The sequence below is a fragment of the Chiloscyllium punctatum genome, chromosome 18 (genome assembly GCF_047496795.1).
Source record: "Chiloscyllium punctatum isolate Juve2018m chromosome 18, sChiPun1.3, whole genome shotgun sequence".
In the NCBI taxonomy this organism is placed as follows: Eukaryota; Metazoa; Chordata; class Chondrichthyes; order Orectolobiformes; family Hemiscylliidae; genus Chiloscyllium; species Chiloscyllium punctatum.
This window is the reverse complement of record NC_092756.1, coordinates 76,752,334-76,763,351: the sequence shown is the minus strand read 5'-3', so window position 1 is coordinate 76,763,351 and position 11,018 is coordinate 76,752,334. Positions and strand designations below refer to the sequence as shown.

The window sequence follows — 11,018 nt, the reverse complement described above, 5'->3', positions numbered from 1 at the left end:
AGGTAGATAACATCCACTGGTTTTCCCTGGTCTAACCTACTTGTTACCTTTTCAAAGAATTCTAACAGGTTTGTTAGGCATGACCTCCCCTTACTAAATCCATGCTGACTTGTTCTAATCCAACCCTGCACTTCCAAGAATTTAGAAATCTCATCCTTAATGATGGATCCTAGAATTTAACCTACAACCGAGATTAGGCTAACAGGCCTATAGTTTTCCATCTTTTATCTTGATCTTTTCTTGAACAAGGTGTTTACAACAGTGATTTTCCAATCATCTGGGAATTTCCCTGACTCCAGTGATTTTTGAAAGAATAAAAATAGCCTCTACTATTTCCTCAGCCACCTCCCTCAGAACTCTAGGATGTCGACCATCGGGGCCGGGAGATTTATCAATTTTTAGACCTTTCAGCTTTTCTAGCACTTCCTCTTTTGTAATGGCTACCATACTCAAATCTGCCCCCTGACTCTCCTTAATTGTTAGGATAATGCTCATGTCTTCCACTATGAAGACTGACACAAAGTATTTACCAAGTTCTTCAGCCATTTCCTTATCTCCCTTCCCGAACGTTTCTGCATCAATTTGGAACGGCCCAATTTCTACTTTTGCCTCTCGTTTGTTTCTTATGTATCAAAAGAAACTTTAATAATCGTTTCTTACATTACTGGCGAACTTACCTTCATATTTGATCCTCTCCTTCCTATTTCTATGTCTTTGTTATCCTCTGTATGTTTTTGTCAGCTTCCCAATCTTCTGATTTCCCAGTGCTCTTGGCCACTTTGTAGACTCTCTCTTTCCCTATGATACATTTCCTGACTTCCTTTGTCAGCCCTGGCTGTTTAATTCCCGCCCCCTGACGGATAATGTTTCTGCCAAGAGAAGACTGAGGGAGTTTGGGATCCAGTACTCTCTGAGGTATCCGGCGGTGCTCCGATAACCTTACATGGATCCGTACATCTCTTTGATACATCGGAGAAGGCAAGAGACTTTGTGGACAAATTAACCGAATCTGAACAATTTAGTATCTACAAATAGTGTTGTTTGGTTATGTCTTTGTTGTTTTTTAAAACAACTGAGGAAGTCCAGTTGGAGCTTTCTTTTCCTTGTTTTCCCGATTGGTAATAATCCGGTTTAAACTGTGTTTGGTGGCGGTTGAGATGTGTACTTTCAATTTCTAAGTGAATTTATATCAGAGGATGGGTGGAGTATTTACCCCATCGATCTGAAATGTTTTTTTCTTTATTCATAAAGTAAAATGTTATATTTACTTTCTATTCTGCTTGTTTTTGTGGTATGGCTATAGCTAGAAGGACGGAAAATGGTTGGGATGGCTAGATGCCCACTTATGGGCAATTTGGGATGGGTAGTTGCCCCCTCTGGGCAGGAGGTGAGTTCCCCTATTCAGCGCCATTGGCACTTTATATGGTGGTTTGTCTTGCTTTTAATCTGTGATAGTTTTGGAGGTTCGTTAAATGTAGTGGTTTCAGTTTATGTAGTTTTTATATTTGATGGATCATATGACACTAAGTCTCAGTGATTTGTGGTTCGAGTTCCTCCTCTCTGGAATTTAAATGTTACTGCAGAAGGTTATGGCTAATGACTTGATTAAATGGTGAACCTGGAATATCAAGGGAAGTCACTCACCAATTAAGAGGAAGAAGGTACTTTTGAGTCTTAGAAAGGAGAAAGTGGAGATTCCTTTGTTACAGGAGACACACTTGGATGACAGGGAGCATTTGAAACTACAGCAGAATGGCTTTGATCGGGTTTACTTCACATCATTTAATACTAGAAATAGGAGAGTGGCTATATTGGTGAGGAGGAATCTCCAATTTAAGTTACAAGAGTGTGTTAAAGACACACACAGAGGAGGAGTGTAATTCTTATAGCCTTGATAAATGGGGAAGAATATGGTATTTAAATGTTTATTGCCCTCCAGCTCAGCCCCTCAACCTTTTGCGAGATACGTTTTCTAAATTAATCACTCTGGAGTCCTGGCATATCATTATAGGGGGAGATTTTAACTGTCTCATGTATCCCACAGTACTGAGGTTCCCCAAAGCCCCCCCTCCCACCCCCGATACCCTCTGTACAAACAAAACAATTAATGGATCTGTGTGTGGAGTGAGGGTTGGTGGACATCTGGAGGTGTCTCCACCCTACAGGCAGGGATTTTACAATTTTTTTCCAATCCACACAGATGTCACACCAGGATTGATTTTTTTCCAATCCCTGTGGCAACCTTGGACTTGGTGGCACCTTGTACGATCGGTAATATTACCATCTCTGATCACACTCCAGTGTCCCTGTTGGTTAAGATTAAGGACGTTACAGTGGGTCCAAGGCACTGGCGAATGGATCCCTTTATCCTCAAGGATAATACGTTTGTGGAGTATTTCTCTCAGGAATATTGGCCTTTCCGAGACATTAAATCACGCTCAGTTAGTAACCAATCCTTCGTTTCGGAAATTGCCAAAGCCTATGCCAGTGGGTCAGTTATTTCCTACTCTGCCAGTAGGAGGCGGCAGAAGGGTGAGCAGCAACGTCTCCTCGAAACACAGTTGAAGGCAGCTGAGAAGGCCTACTTTGACAGGCCCTCGTTGGTCAAGTTACAGAGGATTACGGCGCTGCGGTCTGCATTGAATTCCGTGCTCACGCAGACAGCAAAGAACGAGCTTACTTTTGCAAAGCAAAGGTTATATGATCATGGAGACAGGTCTGGGAAACACTTAGCGTATCTCGCTAGGAAAAGGAGCGCCCCTCAAGCCATTACGGTGATTAGGGAAGGGTCTGGGAACCGAACATGTGACTCCAAAAAGATTAATGTGTCATTCCAGAGATATTACTCTAAGTTATACCAATCTGAGGTTTGTGAGGAGGGGCGGGCCCAAATGGAGGCTTTATTCAAGGATCTGGAGCTCCTGGGTGTGACCCCCGAACAAGAGTCTTTTCTCAATGTCCCCTTATCAGAGTGAGAGGTGCAGGAGGCTGTGAAGCAGCTTCAGAGTGGAAAGGCACCTGGTCCTGATGGACTTCCCAGCGAATTCTAGAAGGAATTTATAAACATATTGTCAGGCCCGATGTTCAACATGTTTAATGACTCATACAGCCATGATTGTCTCCAGCAATCTCTGAGAGAGGCCAATATTTCGCTTATTCTTCAAAAAGGGAATGTCCCGGGGGACTGTGCTTTGTACAGGCCCATTTCACTCTTAAATGTGGACTTTAAAATCCTCTCCAAGACCCTTGTGTTAAGGCTGGAGACTGTGTTACCTTCTATTGTTAAAGAGGACCAGACGGGCTTCATAAAGGGCCGCAGATCCTCCAATAATGTTAGGAGGCTGCTTAATGTAATTCAAGTGTGTCAACAACAGTCAATATAGGGATTGGTGATTTCTCTAGATACAGAGAAGGCCCTTGACCGAGTTGAGAGGGCGTACCTTTTCTATACTCTGGAGCGGTTTGTTTTGGGTGAAGTTTTTATAAGATGGGTAAAGGTTCTCCACAATGACCCTCTCACTGCAATCATCACCAACAGGGTGTGATCAAGCAATTTTAACATTTTTGGGGTCAGCCGACAGGTCTGTTCCCTTTCCCCACTGCTTTTTACAGTGGGGATCGAATCATTGGTGGAGGCCATTCATAGGGATCCCAATATATCAGCTCCAGACGTGGGGTCAAATTTACATCAGAGTTTATTGTATGTGGATGATGTCCTAATTCTTTTGTCAAATCCAGCAGTTTCAGTCCCTCGCCTGTTAGCATGCATCTGTGTGTTCGGCACCTTTTTGGGGGACAAGATTAATCTTTCAAAATCAGAGACTATGCCTATGGGTGGTCTTATGAAAGTGTTAAGTCTTGAGGGTGAATATCGATTCCCATTTAAATGGTCACAGGGGGGTTTTGTGTATTTGAGCGTGTTCATTACTCCAGTTCGGAATCGGTTGTTCAAAGCCAATTTTGTTCAATTATTTGACAAAATCAAACAAGACCTTCAAAGATGGAGGCGCTTCTGGTCTCGTGGTTGGGTCGGATAGTGTTTATTAAGATGAATATTCTCCCTCGTTTACTATCCCCTATATGGATGCTCCCTCTGATTTTCGATAAGCAAACATTCAGGAGACTGAACGGCTGGTTCAGCCCCTTTATTTGACATCGTCAGTGGCCCCTCATTAAATGAGCTAAACTGCGATTGTTTCACAGACTGGGGGGAGTGTATCTCCCAGCCATTAAAAGCTACCAACTAAGCTCACTTTTATCCTACATGAGTGATTGGGCTTGTGGGGACCCTCTTTCAATGTGGTTTGATATTGAAACCTCCCAGGCTAAGGTGACGCCTTACTCACTTGCTGTGTTTGGACAAAATGAGGACAGTTAGGGAATATTGCCATAACCCAATAGTTATCGATTCTGTTAAAGCATGGTGGGCAATTCGGCAGAGGGAAGGCAATATTGGCAAGACATCTTCTCTTACACCGGGTATGCCAGGTTTTCAACCGGGGATAATAGATTTAGGATCCAAACATTGGGCAGTTAGGGGTGTGTCTTGTGTGGGTGTTTTGTTTGTGGGAGACACAATGATGTCCTTCGATCAGTTAGCACGGAAACACAAGCTACCGAACAGGGACTTCTTTTGTTTATTTCAAGTTAGAGATTTTATTCAAACAAAGACGATACTTTTGACTGATCCCTCCAAGTCCGACATAGAGAGAGGGGTGATTTAGCCCCATATCCTGCAGACCCCACAAAGTTCTGTATTTTTCTGACACAACATCCCACCAAACCCAAAACTGACCTGGGGACGTTTCCAGGGGAGATGAGAATTCGATTTGACATCAGACAAAGAAGATCAGTCATGAAGACAAAGCTTAAAAGTTAGCCATCCCAGATGGTACTTGAACCACAATTCCAGGTTGAGGAGGCCAGTGCCTTATCCATTAGACCACTGGGGCCACACGTGCATAGTTAAAATGGCAGCCTATAAGTACTGCACCTTGAAGCTCTCATATTGTGTTCTTCTCTGAGTTTTATACTCACACTGATTGGTTGTTCCCCTTGCATCTCATTCTAAATCATTGGCTGCTTGATAAAATTGATCTTACCTCCCAAATCTCCCCAAATGGACAGACAAGAAATCCACCAAACTCCAACGTTGCACAACTCAAGTCTGAGGAAAATGGAGCAGACAGGAAAATAGCAAAGAGCTCAATGTTATTGTGTGCACCAGTTTCAAGATATTTGCAGTTAGTGGGGAAGGAGGAAGTGGAGATTTTGCAAAAAGCTGCATTGAGGACAATTCAACAGGATCTTAGCGGGCATTCAGCCCATTGGGGATGTGCTGTCTCTTTCAGACAATTCACCCCAAGATCTCCCAAACCCTGGAATTTCCTTGTGCAAGTTTCTACTAAAGAGCATTTTCCATAATCTCGAAGCAGGCAAGTGATTTTTAACGGAGTAGTTGAAAAATCCAGTCAATTTGGATTGAGATGGAGTTGATATGGGTTGAAAATCAGCCACCACAAAGACCAGGCTTAAAAAGTCAACACCCCAAAAGGGTTTTGAACCTCCAATCCACTACATCAGAAGCTACAGTCTTACCCATTAAGCCACAAAAACTCAGTGCCAATACTCCACTGGGAATAGTTGATCTTAAATGAGTGCTCCAGCCGAGCATATTCCAAGATCTGTTACGACACACTGAGGGACACACTAAAGTTTCGGGCAGCTGCTGCCAAGGTGTAACAGGGAAACAACACAGTCTCAGGTCTTTCTGACAAATGATCACATCGTCCTTTCAGTTCTCAGACCCTCTTGGTGCCTGACAATGAACAGAGATCGGTTCCTGCCCATGTACAAAATGCTGTTTTTTTCACGACACAGAACTTTGAGAAATGTCAAAATTCCAGTATTTTGTTGGTTCTTTTCTCTCTGCATAGACTGTACACAACTGGTTTAGAACCTGTGTATGCATTTCTATTTGATTTTTTATGAATAAAGTCTATTTTTTAAATAAACAAAATTTGGAGAGAGAGAAGATCTGCCCGAACTTGCGAGACCCCCCTTTGTGGAAGAGAGCCAGCCCTATATCGGGACAGGAAGGAGATTCCAATGGCCCAGCATGGATTGTTCCAGTTAATACCCTCGCCTCCTTGACCACAAAGTGGGGAGTGAAGTGGGAGATTGCACGGGGCAGGGTGACACGAGGTACATGGACACACAAGATGGCCGCTGAGCCATAAGTCGGCCATTTGACACACAAGATGACCGCCAGACCACAATATGGAGAGAGACAGCAGAGCAAACACAGACACTGCCTGGGGGCACCAGAATGCCAGCACAATGCACTCACAACCGAGTTGATTAGTTTAAGGCGGATGGGAGAGACAATACACATGAAGAACATACACTGCCCGCCAAAGGGTCTGGGTCAGACAACACCTTTGATAGAAATGCTAACTGTTAGATACAGACTCAATACAGAGGGATAATAGCCAAGGCTGCAGTAATCGGCCTTCTCAGGAAGAGCGATGAGCGCCCATTACTACAGCAACGGACTTCCGCGCAGACGCTGAAACTGACAACTGCACTGAACTTAACAAAGGTCACGCTGGAACTGACAATAACTGCACCGAAACGATCAAGGAATCTGCAATGTTTACAATAAACAAGCCATGTTACAGAGACAATAACCTCATCACTGACCTATTATATCACAAAATGTATCACAGTATCTTGACCATGTGCTCCGGGTTGAGAGAAGAATCACAGCTGACCACTGTGCTGTTGGTGCTGCTCTCTCCCCGGAGCTCCGGGATTTCCTTGGACAATAAACTCTGTTGGTGAACCTCGACTCTGACTCAGAGCCTGGTGATTTTCAGCAGTTGCCTTCCAACAAATGTTTGTCCAATCTGTGGATGTGGCACTCCAAGTTCTCCAACGATGGCCGAACTACCTCACATCTCCATCATAGCCTCCTTGCAATTGTATTCAATACCTTGACTAAGAAAGGTAAGGGCCCAAATGCATAGCCACAACCCCATCAGTTCCAACCTTGAACACCCAGATTTCAATTATTTCCATTGACAGATTGGACATCATCATAAATACCAAACATGCAGGTAATCTGGGGTTCAGTTGGTAATGTTGACAGAATATAGCTTACTCTAACACCAACACAACCAAACCAGAAGGTCCTTTGTCCATAGATAGGTAGGCCCATCTGTTGGAGCCCCAGTGATCTCTTGGGAAAGGCACCAACTTCCTAAACCAGAGATTGTGGGCTCAAGTCTTATTTGGGGTTTTGAGTTTGTTGAAACCTTCACTGTGCAGCTGATCTCAATCCTGTGTGGTCACGTGACCATGGCAACAAAATCAGGCATTCTCAATTGATCCTCACCTGGAGAAATTTGACCAGATAGAAAATTGGCCAAACTAAATTAAACAGCAGCTATCAGCTCCAGAGAACAGTGCAACGAAGATCAAAGAGCTACAAAGATTCAAGAAGAACCAGTTCCAACCAGACTGAGGGTTGTATATTGGAGAAGTGTCAGCCTGAGTCAATCCACTTTATAGCTCCTCGCATGACAAGAGTCAAGGGTATTGGTATGACCCCATTGGATGATGTGAACCCAGCTCATGACCGTATTGGCCAAAGCCACAGAAGATTCTGGAAGACCAGGGACAGGAGAAGAGGAAAACACACCTGAACGCCAAACCCTTAGCAAAGCCTTGACTGGGTCCTGCAGTGGAGCTCTGACCATCTGCTCCAAACCTGTTCATAAAAACCCTCGCGTGAGAAGGGCAGGCCATTCAGCCCATCACATCCACACTGACCCTCTGAAGAGCATCCCATCCAGGCCCAACCCCTATCCTCTCACGCTGCATTCCCCAAAGCCATTCCACGAAACCTGCACATCTTTGGGCTGTGGGAGGAAACCAAAGCACCCGGAGTACCCCATGGAGAGAATGTGCAAACTCGACACAAACAGACACCCAAGGGAGGAATCAAAGCCAGGTCCCTGACACTGTGAGGCAGCAGTGCTACCCACTGAGCCACCATGCCATCCCCAGGAGAATCTCAGCAGGTTTTAAGCCATTGTGACAGTGCTTTCTCTTTCAGAAAATTCACCCCAAGATCTCCCAAATCCTGGAATTACCTTGTGCAAGCTTCGAATAATCATTGTTAAAAATCAGACAACACCAGGTTGTAGTCCAACAGGTTTATCTCAAAGTACTAGCTTTCGGAGCGCTGCTGCTTCGTCAGGTGGTTGTGGAGTATAAGATTGTAAGACACAGAATTTATGGCAAAAGTTTACAGTGTGATGTCACTGAAATTATATGTTGAAAAACATCTGGATTGTGTGTGAAGTCTCTCATCTTTTAGAATGACCAGGTTGGTTTCAGTTCTTTCATGTGTAAATCACAAAACGTTTTTCATTGCCAAGTGAAATGGCAAGCTGTCCAATAAAAGCTAAATGCTGTGAATGCTGGAAATCTGAAAGAGAGAAAATGCTGGAGAAATCATGACTCATAAACATGATTGAGTTTTCTGAAAAAGTCACAAAGAGGATTGATGAGGGCAGAGTGGTGGATGTGATCGATATGGACTTCAGTAAGGCGTTCGACAAGGTTCCCCCTGGGAGGCTGATCAGCAAGGTTAGATCTCATGGAATACAGGGAGAACTAGCTATTTGGATACAGAACTGGCTCAAAGGTAGGAGACAGAGGATGGTGGTGGAGGGTTGTTTTTCAGACTGGAGCCCTGTGACCAATGGAGTGCCACAAGAATCAGTGCTGGGTCCACTACTTTCCGTCATTTATATATATGTTAGTATCATTATGAGGTATCATTAGTAAGTTTTCAGATGACACCAAAATTGGAGGTGTAGTGGACAGCAAAGAAGGTTCCCTAAGATTACAACGGGATCTTGATTAGAAGGGCCGATGAGCTGAGGAGTGATGGGTGGAGTTTAATTTAGATCAATGTGAGGTGCTGCATTTTGGGAAAGCAAATCTTAGCTGGGCTTATAGACTTAATGGGAATGTCCCAGGGAGTGTTGGTGAACAAAGAGGCCTTAGAGTGTAGGTTCATAGCTCCTTGAAAGTAGAGTCACAGATCAATAGGATAGTGAAGACGGAGATGGATTCTATAGATGGGAGGTTGGCCTTTGTGATTGTCCGGGCCGAGTTCACCACTCTCTGTAACCGTCTCCGATCTTGAATGGTACAGTTGCCAAACCAGGTAGTGATACATCCAGACAGAATGCTGTCGATGGTGCACCTATAAACGTTGGCAAGGGTATTCTCTGTCAGTAATATCCGATGTTCTGGAGGGATCAGTGTTGAAGGGTTGGTTTGTTGATGAGAGTGTGATGAGAGCTGGCTTCCAAAAGCAACCACTCCAACCACACTCTCAGGAATATTGTCCCCATCCAGAGACAGCAGCCACTTGATCACCAACTTCAACATTCAATCCTGCAGATCCCCGAAAATCTTGTGCAAGATCATGTTGGATACCACTGACCATCAACTGAATGCAGAGATGGGGATTTTTCCAAAATAGATTAGAAATGGAGGATAAGCCACAGAGACACCCCAGCTGGGACTTGAACCCACAATCCCTGGCTGAGGAGGCCAGTGCCTTATCCATTAGGCCACTGGGGCCCCACATGCATGTTGCCAATGGCAGCCTTTAAATACTGCACCCTGACCTCTCATAGTGTGTGTTTCTGAGTGTTAGATGCTCACTGATTGTTTTTTACCCCTTCCATCTCATGCTAAATTGTTGGCTGCTTGATAAATTGATCCCGCCTCCCATTTCTCCCCAAATGGACCGATGAGAAATCAACCAAACTCCAACTTTCTGGATTAGTGATGCTGGAAGAACACAGCAGTTCGGGCTTTTGCCCGAAATGTCGATTTCGAAGCTACTTGGATGCTGTCTGAACTGCTGTGCTCTTCCAGCACCACTAATCCAGAATCTGGTTTCCAGCATCTGCAGTCATTGTTTTTACCACCTTCAAACTCCAACTTTGCACATCTCAAGTCTGAGGAAAATGGAGCAGACAGGAAAATAGCCAAGGGCTCAATGTTATTTTGTGCAGCACTTTCAAGATATTTGCAGTTACTGGGGAAGGAGTAAGTGGAGATGTTGCAAAAAGCTGCATTGAGGACAAATCAACAGAATCATTGCAGGAATTCAGCCCATTGTGGCTGTGCTGTCTCTTTCAGACAATTAACCCCAAGATCTCCCAAATCCCGGAATTACCTTGTGAAAGTTTTTATTAAACAGCATTTGCCATGATCTCAACACAGGCACAATGATTTTTAACAGAGTAGTTAAAAAATCCAGTCAATTTGGATTGTGATGGAGTTGACATGGGATGAAAATCAGCCACTGCAAAGATCAGGCTTAAAAATGAAATCCCTGAAATCCCAGATTTCAGAGGCCAGTGCCATAGCCATTAGGCCACGAGGGCACTATATTGGCAGACCACTGGAAACAGTTGACCTCAAATGAGTGCGACAGCCAAGCACACTCCCAGATCTGTGACAACACACTGAGGGACGCACTAAAGGTTCAGGCAGCTGCTGCCAAGGTGTAACAGGGAAACAACACAGTCTCAGGTCTTTCTGACAAATGATCACATCGTCCTTTCAGTTCTCAGACCCTCTTGGTGCCTGACATTGAACAGAGATCGATTCCTGCCCAAGTACAAAATGCCTTTCTTTCCACAACGATACAGAAGGTTTGAGAAATGTCAATATTCCAATGGTTTGTTGGTTCTTTTCTCTCTGCATAGACTGTACACAACTGATTTAGAACCTTTGTATGCATTTCCAAATGATGTTACAAACTGTTTCAATACTTTGTTCACAAAATCAAGTTGAAACGCAAATCAAATTTAGTCTCCCTTTGTCCCCATCACCAACAAGAATACTTGAGTAAAGTTGTGAGGAATTCATCAGAACAATGAGACTCCAGGAATTCTTCCAAGATGTCAGCAATGATCCCAATG

General features: G+C 44.1%; 1 non-coding gene across 1 annotated transcript; it reads right to left on the bottom strand.

Moving 5' to 3' along the window:
- Nucleotides 1-9,590: 9,590 nt before the first annotated feature.
- Nucleotides 9,591-9,663, bottom strand: trnar-ccu (transfer RNA arginine (anticodon CCU)). The gene has a single exon. It is a non-coding gene; the product is annotated as a tRNA-Arg (tRNA).
- Between the last annotated feature and the right edge of the window lie 1,355 nt (nucleotides 9,664-11,018).